Source organism: Crocuta crocuta, unplaced genomic scaffold (genome assembly GCF_008692635.1).
Source record: "Crocuta crocuta isolate KB4526 unplaced genomic scaffold, BGI_CrCroc_1.0 scaffold20, whole genome shotgun sequence".
NCBI classification, from domain to species: Eukaryota; Metazoa; Chordata; class Mammalia; order Carnivora; family Hyaenidae; genus Crocuta; species Crocuta crocuta.
The window spans coordinates 1354997-1373197 of NW_027527932.1; the positions used below are offsets into that span (position 1 = coordinate 1354997).

Sequence of the window (18201 nt, forward strand, 5' to 3'; positions counted from 1 at the left end):
AAGCCAGATGTGGGCTCCTTGTCAGTGAGGAAACAGAAACCAGAAGTACCTTACTTGCACTCTCCTGGTGAGCCATCAAGAATAGATACCAGCATTTAGAAATGCTGGTATTTTTTTTATTTTATGTTTTTGTTTTTCTATTACAAATATACTACGCTTTAAACATGAATCAGTGCTGAACTGACAGTTCCGTCAGAGCTTGGGGGAAGGCATGCTGGTCCCTCCTAGGAGCTCGTGTATTGGGAAACCTCTCTCGGGACTTCTGGGTCTCCACTGTCCTTTTTGCTTTCGTTTCTAAGTTGCCTCACTGATCTATTGCAAGAAAGCAGAGAGAAGGAGGAGGAGAAGGAGAGAGGGAGAAACGAAGGGAAAGAGAGATATTGATTCACTATTGTTTTCCTTTGTGTACTACAATTTTCCCATAGAAAAGATAAAAGTTCTGATTACTTATTAAGGACATCAAGTGTACAGTCAGCCATTGAGTGAATGGAAACCTGAAAATTTGTCAGCATGCCTGCATTTAGCCCACACTTTAAGCAGTGAGTGGTGGAAGATGAACAGGAGAGAAAAGCATATGGATTGGTGAGTTAGTTACAGAATTATGAATGCTGAGTAAGTATATCTCAGTGCACTTAAAGCACAGAAAGCTGTATTTTGGGCCTTAATGTTAATGTAGATATTAGCCAAGGTTTTAATTTTTTTTTTTCTCCTTCCAGAATTTGGGCAAAAGGATGGTGCGTTGCTTATGCTTAACAGTTTTTTTTTTTTAAGTTTATTTATTTATTTTGAGAGAGAGTACGAGCTGGAGGGGGAGCAGAGAGAGAGTCCCATGCAGACTCCGTGCTTCAGCGTGGAGCCTAACACAGGGTCTGATCCCATGAACTGTGAGATCATGACCTGAGCTGAAATCAAGAGCTGGAAGCTTAACCAACTGAGCCATCCAGGCACTCCTGTGCTTAAGAGTTCTTATTTATTTTTTAATAGGTTATTGTCAAGTTGGTTTCCATACAACACCCGGTGCTCATCCCCACACGTGCCCTCCCCCATGCCCATCCCNATTGTTGGGGTCCATGTGCCCCTCTGTATCATGTGCTTAACAGTTCTAACAAATGTTTGGTATAGTGGAAGCAGAAATAAGTAGCTAAGATGAGACTATAGAATGATTTGCAGCTTTCTTTCTGTCTGTTGTTCTTCCTGAGAAGATAGTAGAGAGTCAAGAGTAAGGGCTCTGGAGTTAGACAACTTGGTTCAATCTTGGTGTTGTGTGTGGAGGGGTCTGTGGATAGCGTTTGGTGTGCAGAGTATTTATAGCTACCAACCCTTGTGGACAAGAGAGGAAGCAGGATGGGGTAGAGGGAGGAGTGGAAGTGCAGTATAGGCCCAGCACCCCCTGCCCCCTGGGGAGCCCTTGAGTGTGTATGACCCATTATAGCTGTCCCTCAGAGGTCCCAGAAGGTCACAATGGTACTCAGCCATTGGGGCTGGGCTGCCCTGGGAAGGGTGTGGCTCTGGGTGAGGTGCTGCCTACAGCTGAGGAGTTTCCTGCAGGAGCGGACAGCTTGAGGCTGTCATTGATAGTGCTCCCAGGAGCTGGGACGAGTCCTTCCTTGAAGGGGGTGGGGTCCGGGTGGCACATCTCCATGTCTGCCACACATGTCTCCCTTTTTATTTTATTTATTTATTTTTTTTAAATTTTTAAAAAAAAATTTTTTAATGTGTTTTATTTATTTCTAAATACGCTTAACCGACTAAGCGTAAGCCACCCAGGCGCCCCTCACATGTCTCCCTTTTTAAAAGGTATACAATCTTGGACATGTTACTTAAATCCTCAGTGGGGACTCAGTTTCCTTCTCTGTTAAATATGGATAATACCTACCTATCTCATAAAGTTTTTGGGAGGATTTAGTGAATTATTGAAAAGGCCTTAAAACTGTGCTTGGCACATAATAAATGTTAGCTATTATTCTATTTAAGTAATCTTCCCCTCCCCTGATGATACCCTATCTATTGGAGAAAGGTTGAAGCATTTTTCAGGCTTTGTAAGACACAGTTCACACTCTGGGGAGGTCACGGCAGCCCTTTTTAAAAGAAATCATAATTGGGATACTTCGTGTTCTCTCCTTGTCACTTGATATTATGTGATCTATACTGCTAGCAGAATGTGCTAATGACCTCCAAGTAATAGAATATTAACAACTCCTAATAAGCTGAACATCACAGAGAGCTATTTAAAAATGATTTGTAAATTACATGATTCTGTTCTTAATACTTGTGCATTCCCCTCATAAAATAATATTTTAGGATTGGTAATGAAAGGATTTGGTCTTTAACCCTCTAGTGATTCATAAGTGCTCATTTTTACTGTTTTGTAAAAGTCTCGATGGAAATTTAAGGCCTCTTGGAGTTTTGTAAGTCCTGTAGTTTTGAATTTTTGAAGTTTTCTTTGAAAAGCACTGAATATAAAAAAAGAAAAGCACTGAATATATCAAATAAAGGCCTTTAAATTCCATTCGTGACTGAATTTGAAAGGATTATGCTTTCATCTTAGAAGTGGCAAATTACCAATGATGATGATGCTATTGAATTATCAGCTAGGGAGAACTGTTGAAGAAAATGGGTGGGGGATGGGGGATGGGAAGGAGAATCTGCTAGAAAGACCAATTACTTCTTTCCATCTCTTTGTTCACTGAAAAGGTATTAATCTAGCACCCAGTGTGCCCTAGGCAGGATGCTGAGTGCTAGGATGAATAGAAACCAGATCCTTCTATTGAGGAGTTTGTGGGCTGTTAGGGATTACAGCTGGTGGGGGTGCAGCGGGGAGATGTACACGGTGTTATAAATGTTGTGATAAAGATACAAGGTGACATTGAGGTGGGAGACCTGCATTTAGGGTCTTGCCTGGGGAGTGGCAAAGAAGGAAGTGACCTCAGAGATACCATGGCTGAAAAACAAGAGGGACTTTACCATCCATCTGCTGATGGACTAAGACAAAGACTTAATAGGAGTTAGACTTGCAAGCCCGGGTGGTGTGGAGAATGGGCATATCCTTGGAAAAAAATAAGATATTTGGAGAAGATGATAGATTTGGTTTTCGGCATGTGAGCTTTAAGCACATTGGGACAACCAGGTGGAAATACCTATCAGGCAGGTATATAGGCTTGTGAGGGAATTTATGGATCAGAAAAGAAAGATTACATTGATGAGTCAAAAACAAAGCATATATTCAAGTTGAACAGTTTGGGATCAAATGTGTATTGTGCATCCAAAGTAAAATTTTTATAATTCTATTATTTATTACATTGAATTTTATTCAATTAAAATGCCTGAAATGAACCACATGATTATATGCTTAATGCTTCATTTGCTAGTGTGTCTGTATCTGATTTGCTTCATTATTCTATAAGTGGCTAAGCTCAAAAGTATGAGGCCGACTAATCTTTTAAAAAATATAAAATATCACTTGCTTGTCAAATTCAGCTAATGGAGAACCATTTTATACAGAGGGAAAGGCTGCTTTCTTCAAGCCCCAGCCCATCCTGCTCCCCAGAGCTACTAACTGCCAGCATTTGGTTTATATCATTATGGTCTTTTAAATGCAAATATAAATAAGTGTCTGAGTATTTTATGTAGTTGAGTTCATACAGTATATGCTTCCTTGCATTCTACTTAAAAAATTTTTTTTTAAAGATTTCAATGAGAGAGAGAGAGAGGGAGAGAGAGAGAGGGAGGGGCAGAGAGGGAGGAAGACACAGAATGTGAAGCAGGCTGACAGCACAGGGCCTGATGCGGGACTTGAATCCACGAGCGGTGAGAGCATGACCTGAGCTGAAGTTGGAGCTTAACTGACCCAGGTGCCCCTTTCCTACTTGTTTTTTTTGCACAGGATAGTGTATCATGGATCTGTTACCTTGTTGAAACACATATATCTTATTCTCCTTACTGCATAATATGTACTTTTGTACAGATGAATTCTAATTCATTTGACATTCATTTGTCTAATTCATTTGACATTCTATGGATGTGCATTTACTTTGCTGTTTTTCCAGTTACATAGTGTATCTGCAAACATCTTTGTGTATACATCTGTACACTTGTTCTAGTAAGTGTCTTAGAAATGGAATCACTAGTTCAAAAGGAATTTTTTAAAGTAGGTCTATGCCCAAGGTGGGGTTCAAATTTATAATCCCAAGATTATGGGTTGCAAGCTCTATCACGAAAGTCAGCCAGGTGCCCCAGAAATCTACATTTTAAATTTTGATACAGTCAGTAAATTGAATCTAAAGAGGTTACACCAATTTATCGTCCCTTAAAAGTTTCTTTTTTTCTTTCAGTAATTACAGATGATTTTCATTGTGTGTAAAGGAATTTGTGCACACTATTTTATTTAATCCTTAAAAGAGTCCTTTGAGGTAGGTACTATTATAATCTTCACTTTGAGGCATAGGGAACTGAGGCTCAGAGAAATTAAATATGATGCCCAAAGTCATGTAGCTTGTATTTGAAATCAGTTTGATATGGAAACTCATGTCCTTAACTACTTCCTGTTCTGATTCTCCAAAGGAAAGAAAGACCACAAATTTGCAGACTACAGGGCCCTCTAGAATACTGTGCTTGAGCCTCAAATTTGGTTGATATTCTTGGATGCCAAAAAGAAAGGGGAACAGTTACGTAAAACTAATGTTAATGGCTTCTTTTGAGTCAGATTGTCATTTCCCTGTGCCTGTACCTTTCCAGCCATCTTGTCTTGCACCCTGCTCTAGAAAAGCTCAAAGATTCTCTATCTAACCTCATCCCCAAAGACCTAAGTTCCTGAGGGACTAGAGAGCTCAGCAGTGCTGGCTACATTCACTGCAACTGTCTACAGCATCTGCTGACAGGGGCATAGTTTGTGTTCATTATTCTGATGCAGTGGGGTCTCTGGCCGAGGGGCACAGAGGAGAGGGACATGCCAAGACCCAGTGGCTCTCCTTGTGAATATTTAAAAGCCATTTAAATAGATTTCTTTTTATCTCCTAATTTCCTATTGATGACAGCACTGAAACTACTTATCTCATTTTTCAAATCAAAGCTTCCTAGATGAGCAAAATGGCCCGGAGACTGAACAGCTCTTGAGGTTCTATTAATCACAGGGGTGAGGTGCGGAGCCCAGTAAATTGCTCGGGGAGTGGAAAAGTACTTAAGACTTAAGACCACCTCTCCCTTCAGCCAGCCTCTTCACACTTGCTTCTTTGAGGCTGGTTTCTTGTGAAAGGTCTTTTCTTTTTTTCTTCAGAAATGATTTCATAATTACCTTTTTGCAACATACACCTATTAATTTCTCTCAAAGACCTTTGCTGGAGTCTGGCAGCTGGGCCCTGGGCCTGTCTAATGCGTCTGTCCTCAGAAGGCATGACTCCTAGAAGGCATCATGGGGCCCGAGGCCGTAGTCTGCTCTGGGCCATTGTCTCCCTTAGGTTTAGGAACCAGAGTGGCGTGTGATGGAATCCTGCCTCAACCATTGTTACTCGTACGACACTGGACAAGCAACTTGACTTGTGTTTGCTCATCTGTAAAGCCTTGGTGTGTCCCTATTGGGATAATAGTATCTGTCTCCCAGGGTTATTTTTAGGATGAGTTATAAGTTGTCTCTCTTTCATTTGTCACTGGAAGATCATGTACCAGCTCTGTCCTTCATCTATCGTGTAGCTATAGAATTTCCAGAGTAGTTGTGCTAGTTTGGTAAGTGCTGGGGATTTGAGGCTACTCTCCAGAGCTCTATACACAAGATCCTGAGAAAACACCATTTACTCATTTCAAATCTTGGATTGGGGTGCTGGTCGAGGTATCAGTGGGTAACAGTGGTTATCCACTGTTTGTCAATGTTATCTCCATAACACTTGTGCTAGTACTTAATCTCTCTCAACCTTTTTCCTTTGTATTTAGATTTTTTCCTTTGTATTTAGATCTTTAATGATGTGCAACATAATACCAAAAAAAAGTGAAACAGACTGATTTCTATGACTTGAGGTTACTCCTTGCCTCATCCTCGAGCAGGAGGCTGGAGGGAGAGGCTGTTCTCCAAGTAGAACTTAGGTAGAGTTAGTGCTGGGCCGCTGAAATCACCGCCTGTTTCTATCCCCACTCAATGTGCTGGGAAAGGGCCAATGATTTCTTAAACTGACGACTATTTCCTAGATCAGAGGGCTCTAAAATCCTCAGTAGCAGAGGATTGTGGTCCAAAGCAATCCAAAAGAAAGGCTGGGGCATGGAAGCCTAGGAACTGACTGGCAGAGAGGCAAACTCAGGACCCCACGGGGAGAAGGACGTTCTCTGCGTGCCTGAGACGTTGCAGAGCCCGCGTAACACTGAGAGACTTTGTTAAAAGGAGAAAAAACAAAAACCCTGCAAGAACCTTTCAGTTGCACTAAACTTGGGTTAGAGTTCAGTCCAGCAGTGCAGGGGAGGGAAACCTCGAGCCCTAAAGCAGCACCGAGTCAAGCCCTCCGATCCCTTCTCCCTCACTCCTTTTGACAGCTGGCCTAGGTTTCTGATCGGGATGTACAGACCCCAGAAGGACCAGGAAATCTCTCTGGGGGGCTGAGGTGGGGAAGACACTTAATCAAAATACAAATACATTTAACATGGAAGGAGTCAGGGCAGTTCTGGAGGCTTTCACAGGCCCAAATCTTTCCTGCTTTCTCTCCAGCTCAGAGACAGGCGAGCACAGTCTCCATACCTGACCGTCCACCCTCAGAAGAAAATGGTAAGTGTGCCCCTTCCTCCCCATCCCTTGTGTGCACATAGACAAGACAGAGGGGAGCTCCTGGAGATCACATCTGAGGGAGTCAGGGCTGGCACTTCCGTGCCCCTGTCTGTGTTCAGAGCCAAAAGCCCAAGAGTGTAATGCCAGCTGGGCTCACTGGCACTGCTCTGGGTGGAAGGCTTTAGGGGATTCCAGAAGGTGCCACCACAGAGACTGGATGTGTTATGGAAAGTGCTTATCAGCTTGGCTGTCTTCTGTTTGCTGCCATGAGAGTCAAGTTTGGGGAAGGACAGGGGTTTAGTATTGCTCACTGCAGGAGCTGGGGGGAGGGACGCCGTGGAAGGCTGACCTCTTGTCCTAGGTGTGCAGCTTTGGTGAGGTTATAAAGCCATCGCGTGTGTGGAGGGGCTGATACCTAGGGTTGCCTGCTGGGGGGCGGGGGGCGTTGGCAGGGCCTCCTCATCCTGTAACACCTGTAACACCGGAGGAGACCCAGAGCCTCCTCTGGGCAACGTATCGTCCAGTAACTGAGCCGTATGGGTCAGTGGTTCCCACTAGAATGTCAGTTCTTTCCCATTGGTAATTTTAAACTCCAGATTGTCAAATGGGTCTTCTTCACACTCCAAGTCCGCAGGATTGAAATCTGTCTCTGTGCGAGCTGGGCGGACACCTTTTGTTTTGTGCTATCGCGGCTGGCCCGGGGCGGGGCGGCGCCGTGTCTAAGCTGGCCGGGAAGGGGGTTGACACATGGCATGCGGCTGTGCTGTGCGTCTTGGAGAAGCTCGTTCTGCCGTCGCCCACTGGGCCACTCTTAGAATTCACTTTAGCATTTCCTTCCTCAGTCTTGCACTCTGCTTCCCGCTGGGCTTCTTGGATTTTCTTAATGTCTTAGCCCATTGAGTCGTTTTCCTTTATGAGGAGAAATCATACTGTACTTCTCTGACAGCGTGTAAAGAGTGAGGCCCGGAGGAGCCAGTGGGTAGACCAACGTTAGCTGGTGCTTTGAATTTGTCTCCTGTCTTAAATGGGACATCATCAAGGTAACAGACCCGCTGCCATCCCGGAAGCTGACAGGTGCTGGCGCTCGCTGGCGCCCAGGCGCACTGCCCCTTGAGCTCCTGATGGTCCCCAGGGGGAGTGAACACCACCACCTCCAGCTCTGCCCACCCTGGGCTAGGCCGTCACCATAGCACTTGCCAGTTCCACAGCCACCATGTTGAAGTCCTCTCAGGTTTTGTCTTTACTTTTGCTTGGGAAAAAAAAATACAGTAAAAGTCTCTATTGTATATACTTGCCGTGAGGTTTAATGAGAACTTCATATCCCAATTGCCTGCTTTATTTTTCCATTTATGTACCTTTCATGATGTCACTTAGTCTGCAGTTTCCTTGTTTCTCTTCCCAGCTCTCTACCTTTCCCAGCGTAAGTTGCATAAAGCAGAGGTTCTAACTGTTCTGCTTCTGCCCCAGCTGCCGTGCACAGTGCCCGGCACACAACGGATGCTAAAGTACCTTGCTGAGTGACGGGATACGTGATGCGTGGAATAGTGCCCGAGACAGGGTAGGCACTTCATTAACGTGAACTCCTTTAAAAAAATCATGAGCTACAGTCTATAAATTGAGGGTAATAAAATCCCTGCTTCATAGAATAAAAGAAAAGATCACATAAATAGTATACCTGGCACAGCACACAGTAGACCTTCAATAAGTGGTGGTTGGCTTATACATGAATAATTTTGGGTCATTTGCAGCTAAAGTATTTTGTGAAGAAAGCGCTCCTGCTACTCTGTCTGAGCTTCTGGCTTTTTAAAATTTGACTTCATCCTTGTAAGGGATGAAAAAGGGTACAGGAAGAGGCTTGAACAGGCAGCGGGCGTTAGGCAATTTACTTATTTATTTTTATTTCATTTACTTATTTTTTAAATTTACATCCAAGTTAGCATAGAGTGCAACAATGCTATATTTCAGGAGTAGATTCCTTAATTAGGCAATTTTATTTTTTTTTAAGTTTTTATCTAATTTCCAGTTAGTTAACATACAGTGTAATATTAGTTTCAGGTGTAGAACTTAGTGATTCTTCACTTACTTACAACACCTGGTGCTCATCACAACAATCCTTAATCCTCATCACCAATTTAACCCATGACCCCCACCTACTTCCCCTCCAGTAACCATCGATTTGTTCTCTATAGTTAAGAGTCTGTTTCTTGGTTTGCCTCTCTTTTTTCCCCCATGTTCATTTGTTTTGTTTCTTGAATTCCACATACGAGTGAAAGCAAATGGTATCTGTCTTTCTCTGATCAACTTATTTTCCTTGGCATAATGCCCTCTAACTCCATCCACGTTATTGCAAATGGCAAGATTTCATTCTTTTTTATGGATGAGTATTATTCCATTGTGTGTGTGTGTGTGTGTGTATATATACATACATACATCTTTATCCATTCACCAGTCAATGGACATTTGGGCTCTTTCTGTAATTTGGCTATTGTTGATAATGCTGCATAAACATTGTGGTGTTTGTATCCCTTTGAATCAGTATTTTTGTATTATTTGGGTGAATACCTAGTAGTGCAAATGCTGGATCATAAGGTAGTTCTATTTTTAACTTTTTGAGGAACCTCCATAGTGAGTGGCCACGCCAGTTTGCATTCCCACCAACTGTGTAAGAGGCTTCCCCTTTCTCCACATCTTTATGTTAGGCTATTTAAAAGTGAACTCATCCACCCAAAAAGTATTTAGTGAGTTTTTAATTATATTGTTAACACTGTACTGGGTGTGGAGGTTGTGACAAAGACAGATGACAATGGCTTTATTTCACAGCTAATTAGGAATCAGCAGCTTTCAAAGCTGCAGGGCCCGTTCTCAAGGGCAGCTGTTGGACGTATTGTTTCTGGAAAGCTTGAAGTAGCCTTGCAGTTCTAACATAGGAATTTATACTCTAGATACCGTCAGTGGTACATACTAAGATACATACTCACCTACCTGCTCATGAATATTCATCACAAGATTAAAAAAATTTAAATCAGTCTAAATATCCTGCAAGAGGGGGTTGTGTAAATAATGTGTTCAAATGATGGAATATTATTTGGCCATTAAGATAATATGCGGGAGGGCACCTGGATGGCTCAGTTTGTTGAGTGTCCGACTTTTGATTTCAGCTCAGGGCATGATCCTAGGGATGTGGGATCAAGCCCCACGTTGAGCTCTGTGCTGAGTGCAGAGTCTGCTTAAGATTCTCATTCTCTCTCTCCCCCTCCCTCCCTCCCTCTCCCACTCTGCTCCTCTCCTCTGCTTGTGTGTCCTCTCTAAAAAAAAAAAGGGGGATAATATGTGGAAATATCTATTGCTATGGAAATATATTCACAATGTATTTATTAAAAAAAGGTTATAGTATGATCTAAATTTTGAAAGAGTACATGCAGAAATAATTGATTTTTATAAATACTAAAATTTTTATCATTTTACTTTATTCTAATTTTTAAGGTACACATAGGTATTAATTTAAGCACATAGAAATCTGGTATATAGGGGCACCTGGGTGGCTTAGTCGGTTAAGCGTCCGACTTTCGCTTAGGTCATGATCTCGCGGTTCGTGGGTTCGAGCCCCGCGTCGGGCTCTGTGCTGACTGCCAGCTCAGAGCCTGGAGCCTGTTTCAGAGTCTGTGACTCCCTCTCTCTCTGACCCTCCCCTGCTCACGCTGTCTCTCTCTCTCCCTCTCTCTCTCTCTCTCAGAAATAAATAAAACATTAAAAAAAATTAAAAAAAAATCTGGTATATAGATTTCTGTCTCTATATACGTGCAGATCTGACATACATCCACAAGTCAGTAGTGTCAGAGAGATGATTCTATTGCCCTCTTATTTGTTGCTCTTGGTCAGTTGTATTTCCTAAACTGTATTTTTCTTCGTTATATAATAAGTTTTAAAAATTATTGCTCCATCCATAATTTATCCCTAGGTGGTTACGTAAGAAATCGTTAACATTTGTTTCCCCAAGGGCTGGGGGCTGGGTGTGGGGAACAGGGGCTTGAGGGGTTTTCGTTATGTACTGTCAGTACTTTTGAATTTTAAAATAATTAATTCAATACTTATTGAGGAAATAAAAAATCAATTATAAATGGTGGACTGGGAAATTGTGGTGGGTCCCTTGGCTGCACTTCCCGTATGGGTAAAGGCACTCTCTTGGCAAGTGGCAGTTCCCACAGGAGGAAATGGTGGCCGGGACCACAGAGGCTGGCTTGCTCAAGACAGTACATGCTCCGTGTGGCAAGAGAGACCAGGCAAACAGGAAGAACAAGTGCCTTGAATAAAACCATGCTGCTGACTCTGCCAGTCCCTTCTTCCCGTTGAAGAGTCATCCAGAACTTGGGTGTGTTTGAGAGCCCAAGATATTTATCTAATAAGTTCATTAGTTTTTTTCTTAATACAAAAATAGTACATGCTCATTGTAGAAATTTTATAAAATAAAGACAATGAAAAAATACTTGTAATCTAGTTATAAAGATACTATTACATTTTAATGACAGCCCTTGATAATCAGTATGTATAAAATATGTGTGTTTAGACATGTGTGCATATAAGAGATTACACAACGAATACTGCTTTGTAACCTACCTTTTTCCAGTGAAGACTTCTTTTTTGAGGGGCTGGATAGGGAACAATGATAAATTTAATGTTGCTTCTGAAACATATAAATATTAGGATAGAGAATACTAGTCTTTGAACAGATTCATTCATTCATTCACACATGTGTAACCTAGTCTTCCTCCATCATGATTAGCCAGCGTCCATGGTTTCAGGTCTCATTTGCCTAATAAAACTGAGCCCTCCAACACCAGACTTTGTGATCTTTGGGCCCCTGAAGATTGATTCTTTCTTTGTTGTGTCTTTTTCTATCACTGCCTCCCCACTGGATCATTTCCATCAACATTAAAATTTGTTCGAGCCTCTCTTCATCTATCAGTCAGCCTCCTAAACCTGCTCTGCCTCCAACATTTTCGAAATCAATGCTAGATGCCCAGTTGCTTAGGTCAGAACGCTGGGAGTCGTCCTTAATGCCCCCTTTTCTTTTTCCTTACATTTAATCCCTTGACAAGTCCCATGGACTTTATCTCCAGAATATACCTCAGATTCATCTACTTTTCTCTGTCTTCACTCTCATTGTTTCCCTAGATATGGGTACAGCCTCCTTAACTGGCCTCCCTGTAATGCATTCTTTACACAGTAGCCAGTGAAACCTTTGGAGACAAATCAAAATCCAGTGATCTCTTTCTGCTGCATAAAGGCCATTGATGGCTTCTTCACATTTAAAACAATACGCCCTTTCTTATGACGGCCGACAAGGCCCCTGGCCTACAAGTCTGCTGCCTCCTTGCCTCATCTGCTTTCGCAGCTCTGGCTTTTTCCTGTTTCTTGAGGACTCTTCACCAAGGCAGGGACTGTTACTGTCTTGTTTATTGCTGACTTTTCAGTTTGGTTCCTTGAGCATAGGAGTAGGTATTGTATACTTATTTTGTGCAAGTAGATGAATTTATGAGCTAATGAGGGTGATAAAGATAAATGCACTGTAAGTGAAGGCCAACTGTGGTAAGAGAGGCTTGAACTAAGTGGTCTGGAGTTCATGGAGAGGATACTTACTGTAGTCAGGGNAATAAACTATTAAAAAAAATAAGTTAAACATTAAAAAATTAAAAAAAAAAAAGATAAATGCACTGTAAGTGAAGGCCAACTGTGGTAAGAGAGGCTTGAACTAAGTGGTCTGGAGTTCATGGAGAGGATACTTACTGTAGTCAGGGAGGTCACTGAGGATGAGGAAATGTTCAAGACAGATATCAGGGCTGGACATAAAGATTCTCTAGGTTTAAGAAAAGGAAGAAGGTCTGAAGAGCATGATGAGCACTAATTCTGTTGGATTGGGACATAAAGTATATGCAATGGACCTGCACAAGGTAGGGATGGAAAGGTAGTTCTGGATCTGATCATGGGGGTGGGGGGGGTCTTGAATGCCAGGTTAAAGTGTTTGTCAGATAACCAGTCTTATGTGACAGGGGAGACCTACCCCTGTATTATTCCAGGAGCTCCAGGAGCAAAATGATCAGAGTCTTGGGAAGGTAAATTGGTCCATGGTCTTAAGTGGTCAGCAGCAGAGACGAATGAAAAAAGAGGGAACAGATGTGAGCACTGTCCTAAATAAGCTGTTGATATGAATTGATAACTGATAACTGATGATGAGATGAGGAAACCAATGCAGATTTGAACTTGAGTGATTCAGAGAATGGTGGTACCCATAATAGAAATGAAAAACCATGAAAAGAAAATATTTTGTGAGGGGGAAGATAATGAGTTTGGTTTGTAACCTGTTGAATTTAAGGTACCAATGGAACAGGAGCATGCAGTTTATGATGGAATTTTGGACTAAAGGCAGGATTAGAGATGTTGTTTTCACTTATTCATTCATTTGTTCAGGGAATATTTATTGAGCACCTAGCATATGCCAGACACTGTATCAGTCTTTGGGAATACAAAGATGAAAAGCGTAAACCCTGACTCTGCGATTTCCTTTTTCCCATACCCAGCTTTTTAACAAGAGGAAGGAAGACACTCCTCTATTGATAGCTTTAAGGGATCAAGATCAACAATGTAACTACTGTAATATGAGTAATTGTTTATATGTTTAACCTCTTTTATGATTATAGGCTTGTATTAGAAGGGGTTTCATCATGCAAACACAGTTGCTTATAATTTATAATCTAGGTTCAAGGAAATGCTGACATGATTATTAGAGGAAACACAGTTTAAGGATGTATAGGTGTCTTTGATTTTGACCAATGATTAGGTCGTTTCATCTGCACATCTCACACAGTGAACTGGCACTGGGAGAGAGCTAAAAATACCAACTCCAATATGCTAGAATTTGGAAGACTTTTGTTTCTCAAAGGGGTAGATTCTGTGGGTTGTTTTAGGAAGAGTGTCCGTCGGAAGCCATCTTCAAAGGAGAAACAATACTACCTACATTCAACCTCAGAAGAAGCAGGGATGACTATTTAGTGAGATTCTTCTTGCTATTTTTCTGTTGGGAGACGATGGGGTATTGAAAGCAAGGTGAGTGAAGCTGTAGGGAGAAATCAGGCAGAAATGCAGGGTAAACAGGGAGAAAAGTCTTGATCAAAGGGGATACAAGTTATTTATAATCATGCACTTTAACTTCTTTATTATCCTATTTTATTTTCACCACAGCATGCACGTTTGAAATAGGATTATCTTTTCCACTTTGTGGAAGGGTTAAAGTTAAGTGACTAAGGGTACGGGACTAAAAGCCAGCAAAGCTGGGACTTGACCCACTGGCTTTTGAGTCCAAGTCTACGATTCTTTGCACTGCCCTGAACTTGGGAGATGCTCTACGCTCCGGTGCCCTGTCCCACTGCTGTATTTGCTCAGGCCCGTGGTTGAGCTTCAGTGTCCTTCCCTCCCTCCCTCTCTGAGGTTCAAACCCTACTTATCCGCACATGTCACCTTCTCTATGAAGCTTTGTCAGACCCTGTCATCGTTCCAACAGCTCTTTGTCTTTACCTCCCCTGTGGAGTCTTTCCTTCTCTACGGATTGCCTCACATTCTTTCTAGGCATTATCATGTTTATTTGTATGCATGATTTATCTCTGCTGGTAGACTGTAAACCCCTTCAGGATCAGCCCTGGATCTGAATCATCTTCATTTTCTAATAGTACTTAGCACAATGCCTCATAGGCATTTAGTAAATATACATGAATGAGTGGAGGAGTGCGTGAATGAATCTTCAGGTCTCCTGAAGCGAGTGTGAATCAGCTGGATAACTGCCAGAAGTGCCTTTGTCTCTTAAGTTGGGCCGGGACAGCTGTCTCCCGCGTGTTCCCGAGGGGGACAGCTGTCTCCCGTGTGTTATGGTGGGGGACAGCCAGAGGAAAAAAAGAGGGCAAGGTTTGTTTTACAGGTAAAAGTAGGAAGCTGCAGAAGTAGTGAATGGATACGTTTAGAACTGAGATGTAATCTGTACGATTGTCTGAAGGTTTCAGGAAGAAACTTCCAGTCCCTCAGTTCATGTAAGTTGGAAGAGTTGGCACTCTGGGCTGTGCAGATGTGCTGCTTGGCACAAAGAGAATAAAAAATGTATTAAGTGTGTTATAGGGAGATGAAAAAAGACCGAGAATAAATCAAGATTGTAGCCTTTTCCGTCATTTCCACTTTGGGCTGAGGTCTGAATTATCCATTCTGGAGTCACATGTTTCTGTCTGCTGCTAGACTGCCCGGCATGCTTGGGGCAAAGTCAGTTAATGCCGTGGCTCCGTGGCTCACCTCTAACAGACGGTACTGAAGAAGTTTAGCAAATCAGTGCGGGAGGACCGGAGATCAAGGATGGGGAAACAAATGAAACTACTGCCGCATCCTTGGATCAAATCCTGTGCCAAACAGGTGTTAATCACTCTCTCAGTTGTCAAGGGGAGAAGCCCAGGAGAGCATCTCAAATTTAGCCTCTGCTGTAACTGTTTTGAAGAATGAAAGACTACTCAGCTTTAAAGCATGGGGCCAAGTAGCGTGGACTTACAGTATGAGAACATGGTAGCCATGCTTTCAGGAATCCATAAATGTGTTGTGAGACACTCATTCTGGTATTGTCTTCCACTGACAGTTTTGTGAAGAACTAATAACTAGTTCCCTTAGCACAATGAATGCAAGAAGTGGAAATCAGGGTTGGAGCCCTGCACTGGGCTCTGTGCTGACCGTTCAGAGCCTGGAGCCTCTCCCTCTCTCTCTGCTTTCCCCCAGCTTGCATACTGTCTCTCTCTCTCTCTCAAAAATAATAAACATTAAAGAAAATTTTAAAAAGGGGGGTAATTTGAATGATTTAGGTCATTTCATTTTTTTAAATACATCTTTCAATTTTAATGTTTATTTATTTTTGAGAGAGAGAGAGAGAGATCACAACTTAACCGGCTGAGTCCTCTAGGCGCCCCTAGGTCATTTCTAAAAATTAGAATTCTTGTTTCCTTTTTTTCTTAATTTATGATGGTAAAGTTGATAACTTAAAATAATTTGGTTAGGACTCTAGGTTAAGTAGCATATGCTCAGTTTATATGGCTACTTAAAATGCTTCCCCCCATTTCCTGAAGTAGAAGGACTTTCACTCCTTCCTACTTGCAGTCTTTTCAGATGCACTGGTGTTATCCAGGCTAGTGAGTGAGAGGACATTCATTCATTCATTTATTGATTCAGTCAGCAGGTGTTTTATTGAACATCTACTATATGCCAGACACTGTGTAATGGCATGTAAGAGTGAACAAGGTAGACAAGGTGCCTATTTTAATAAAGGTTATGTGTCAAGAAGGAAAAAATGGCAATGAGATAGAGAGTGACTGGGTTAGGGAGAGATGTGTGTATAGGAAACAGATTAGGTGATCAGAGAATGATTTCCTGAGGAGGTGATATTTGCTCTGTGATTTGAAAGACAAAGAAAGGTCAGTCTGATGACGATGACCTGGTGGTGAGAGATGCCAGGAAAAGGGACAACAGCAAGTTCAAAGGCACGAAGATAAGGATAAGCCTTGTCGGATAAAATACAGGATGTCTGGTTAAATTTGAATTTCATTTTTTAAAATGTTTGTGTGTTTGTTTGTTTATTTATTTCTGAGAGACAGACAGCATGAGCAGGGGAGGGTCAGAGAGAGAGGGAGACACAGAATCTGAAACAGGCTCCAGGCTCCGAGCTGTCAGCACAGAGCCCGACGCGGGGCTCGAACCCACGAACCGTGAGATCATGACCCGAGCTGAAGTCAGACACTCAACCGACTGAGCCACCCGGGTGCCCCAAATTTGCATTTCAGATAAATGATGAATACATACTATTTTAGTATAAGTATGTCCCAAATATTGTATGGGTCATACTTATACAAAAAATAATTCATTTTTACCTGAAATTCAAATTTAATTAGGTATCCTGTATTTTATTTGCTAAATCTGAAAACTGTAGCCTGAGGTATTTAAGCAACAGAAAGAAGTCCAGCTTTGCTGGAAAAGAGCAAATGAGGGGAAAGTGGTGGGTGATGTTTGGAGATTTTGGTAGCGGCTGGATTGTTTAGAGCTTTATCAGCTGAAGTGAAGGGTTTGGATTCATCCTACATGGAATGAGGAGCCCTGGAGTATTTTAAGCGGGGGAGTGACAGTAACACGGGCCGATAAGAAAAGAATGGTCACATCATAATTGTATCTTGTTTTCCTCTTCTTGGTATAGGTAGGGGGACACCTTTACAAATGGACATCTTTTATGACAGGGACATTTGTGCCCTGCTTTTAGTGCAGAGAGCTCCTCCTGTGTCTACCGCTTCTCAGTTACCTTCAGCTCAAGATAATCCTTATGCCAAAGTGGCATATTTTGCGGTGGCATATTCTGATCCCCTTCAGCACATTTTATAATCAGTAAGTCCCTGTGCACCTTACAGGTGTTCTCTTGGTAAGACCTCTTTCAGGTGTGAGATCCTGGCCCTTTGAAAACTCAAGGCAGTCTGTTGCTTGAGGCTATTTAGTCCCTCTCTGCCCTCCCCACCCCTACAGCTCTCCTAAAGAGTCCATATTAAAAGCAAAAGAATTAAGTTATCAGAAAGGGATTTTAATAGTCTGGGGAACCTAATTATATAGATCCAGCCTGTCTTTTGGGAAAGTTACTCAGTTATCTTAAACGACATAAAAATAAGTCTAAATCAAAGTCACTTTCACTGCCTATTATCATCACTTTCTCCCCTCTCCAATGCTGTCTTCTATGATTAGATTGCATCATAGGCATGAGTCGGGACGCTGTCCCTGTAATCTTCGTTCCTGTTGAACACTCGCACTTGGATTCACTGCACGGGGAAAAGCCATGGTTCTCTTTGACACTTTGAGTCCCTGAGCTCTTACGTCAACTAATTATCAGCAAAGGAGCTGAGGAAGGAAGCACGGTTCATTGGTTCATTAACTCGCACCCTGTAGATCTGTGAGGCAGATGGGGAAAGCTCCAGCTAAAGCCTAGGGATTTAGGAAGGCTTCCCTGTCAGTCATGAGCTGGAGCAGCAATTGTGATGGGGAATGAGACTGCTCAGTGTGCCTGGGCTGAGGCTTTCTCCTTAATGAGGGTGAGCCTCCTCGTCTCCCACAGTGCAGGAAGGAGGCCGAGCCCAGCAGCACTACATACCCACTTCCTTTCTGTCCTTAAAACTTGGTTCTGTGTTTCGTCGTGATATGCATCACTTCTCCTACCAGCTGTGAGGGCAGGACAAGAGCAATTAAGGGCGTTATTAATCACCGAGTTCTCACTGAGAGGGGTCAAACTGCAGCAGGATTTGACAAAGCAACAATTCTATCAGCAGCGAGTTCTAAAAGGAGGTAGCTCAACATTTTAGAGCTATATTTGGGCTTGTTCTTTCTTGGCCCTAAAAAATCTCTTTGAAAGTGAA

The 18201-nt window shown here is 42.3% G+C and overlaps 1 pseudogene; it reads right to left on the reverse strand.

Annotated features, from left to right (window-relative positions):
* Positions 1-6729: 6729 nt before the first annotated feature.
* LOC144221349 (ubiquitin-associated protein 1-like) overlaps positions 6730-18201 on the reverse strand; it is a 31041-nt pseudogene continuing 19569 nt past the window's right edge.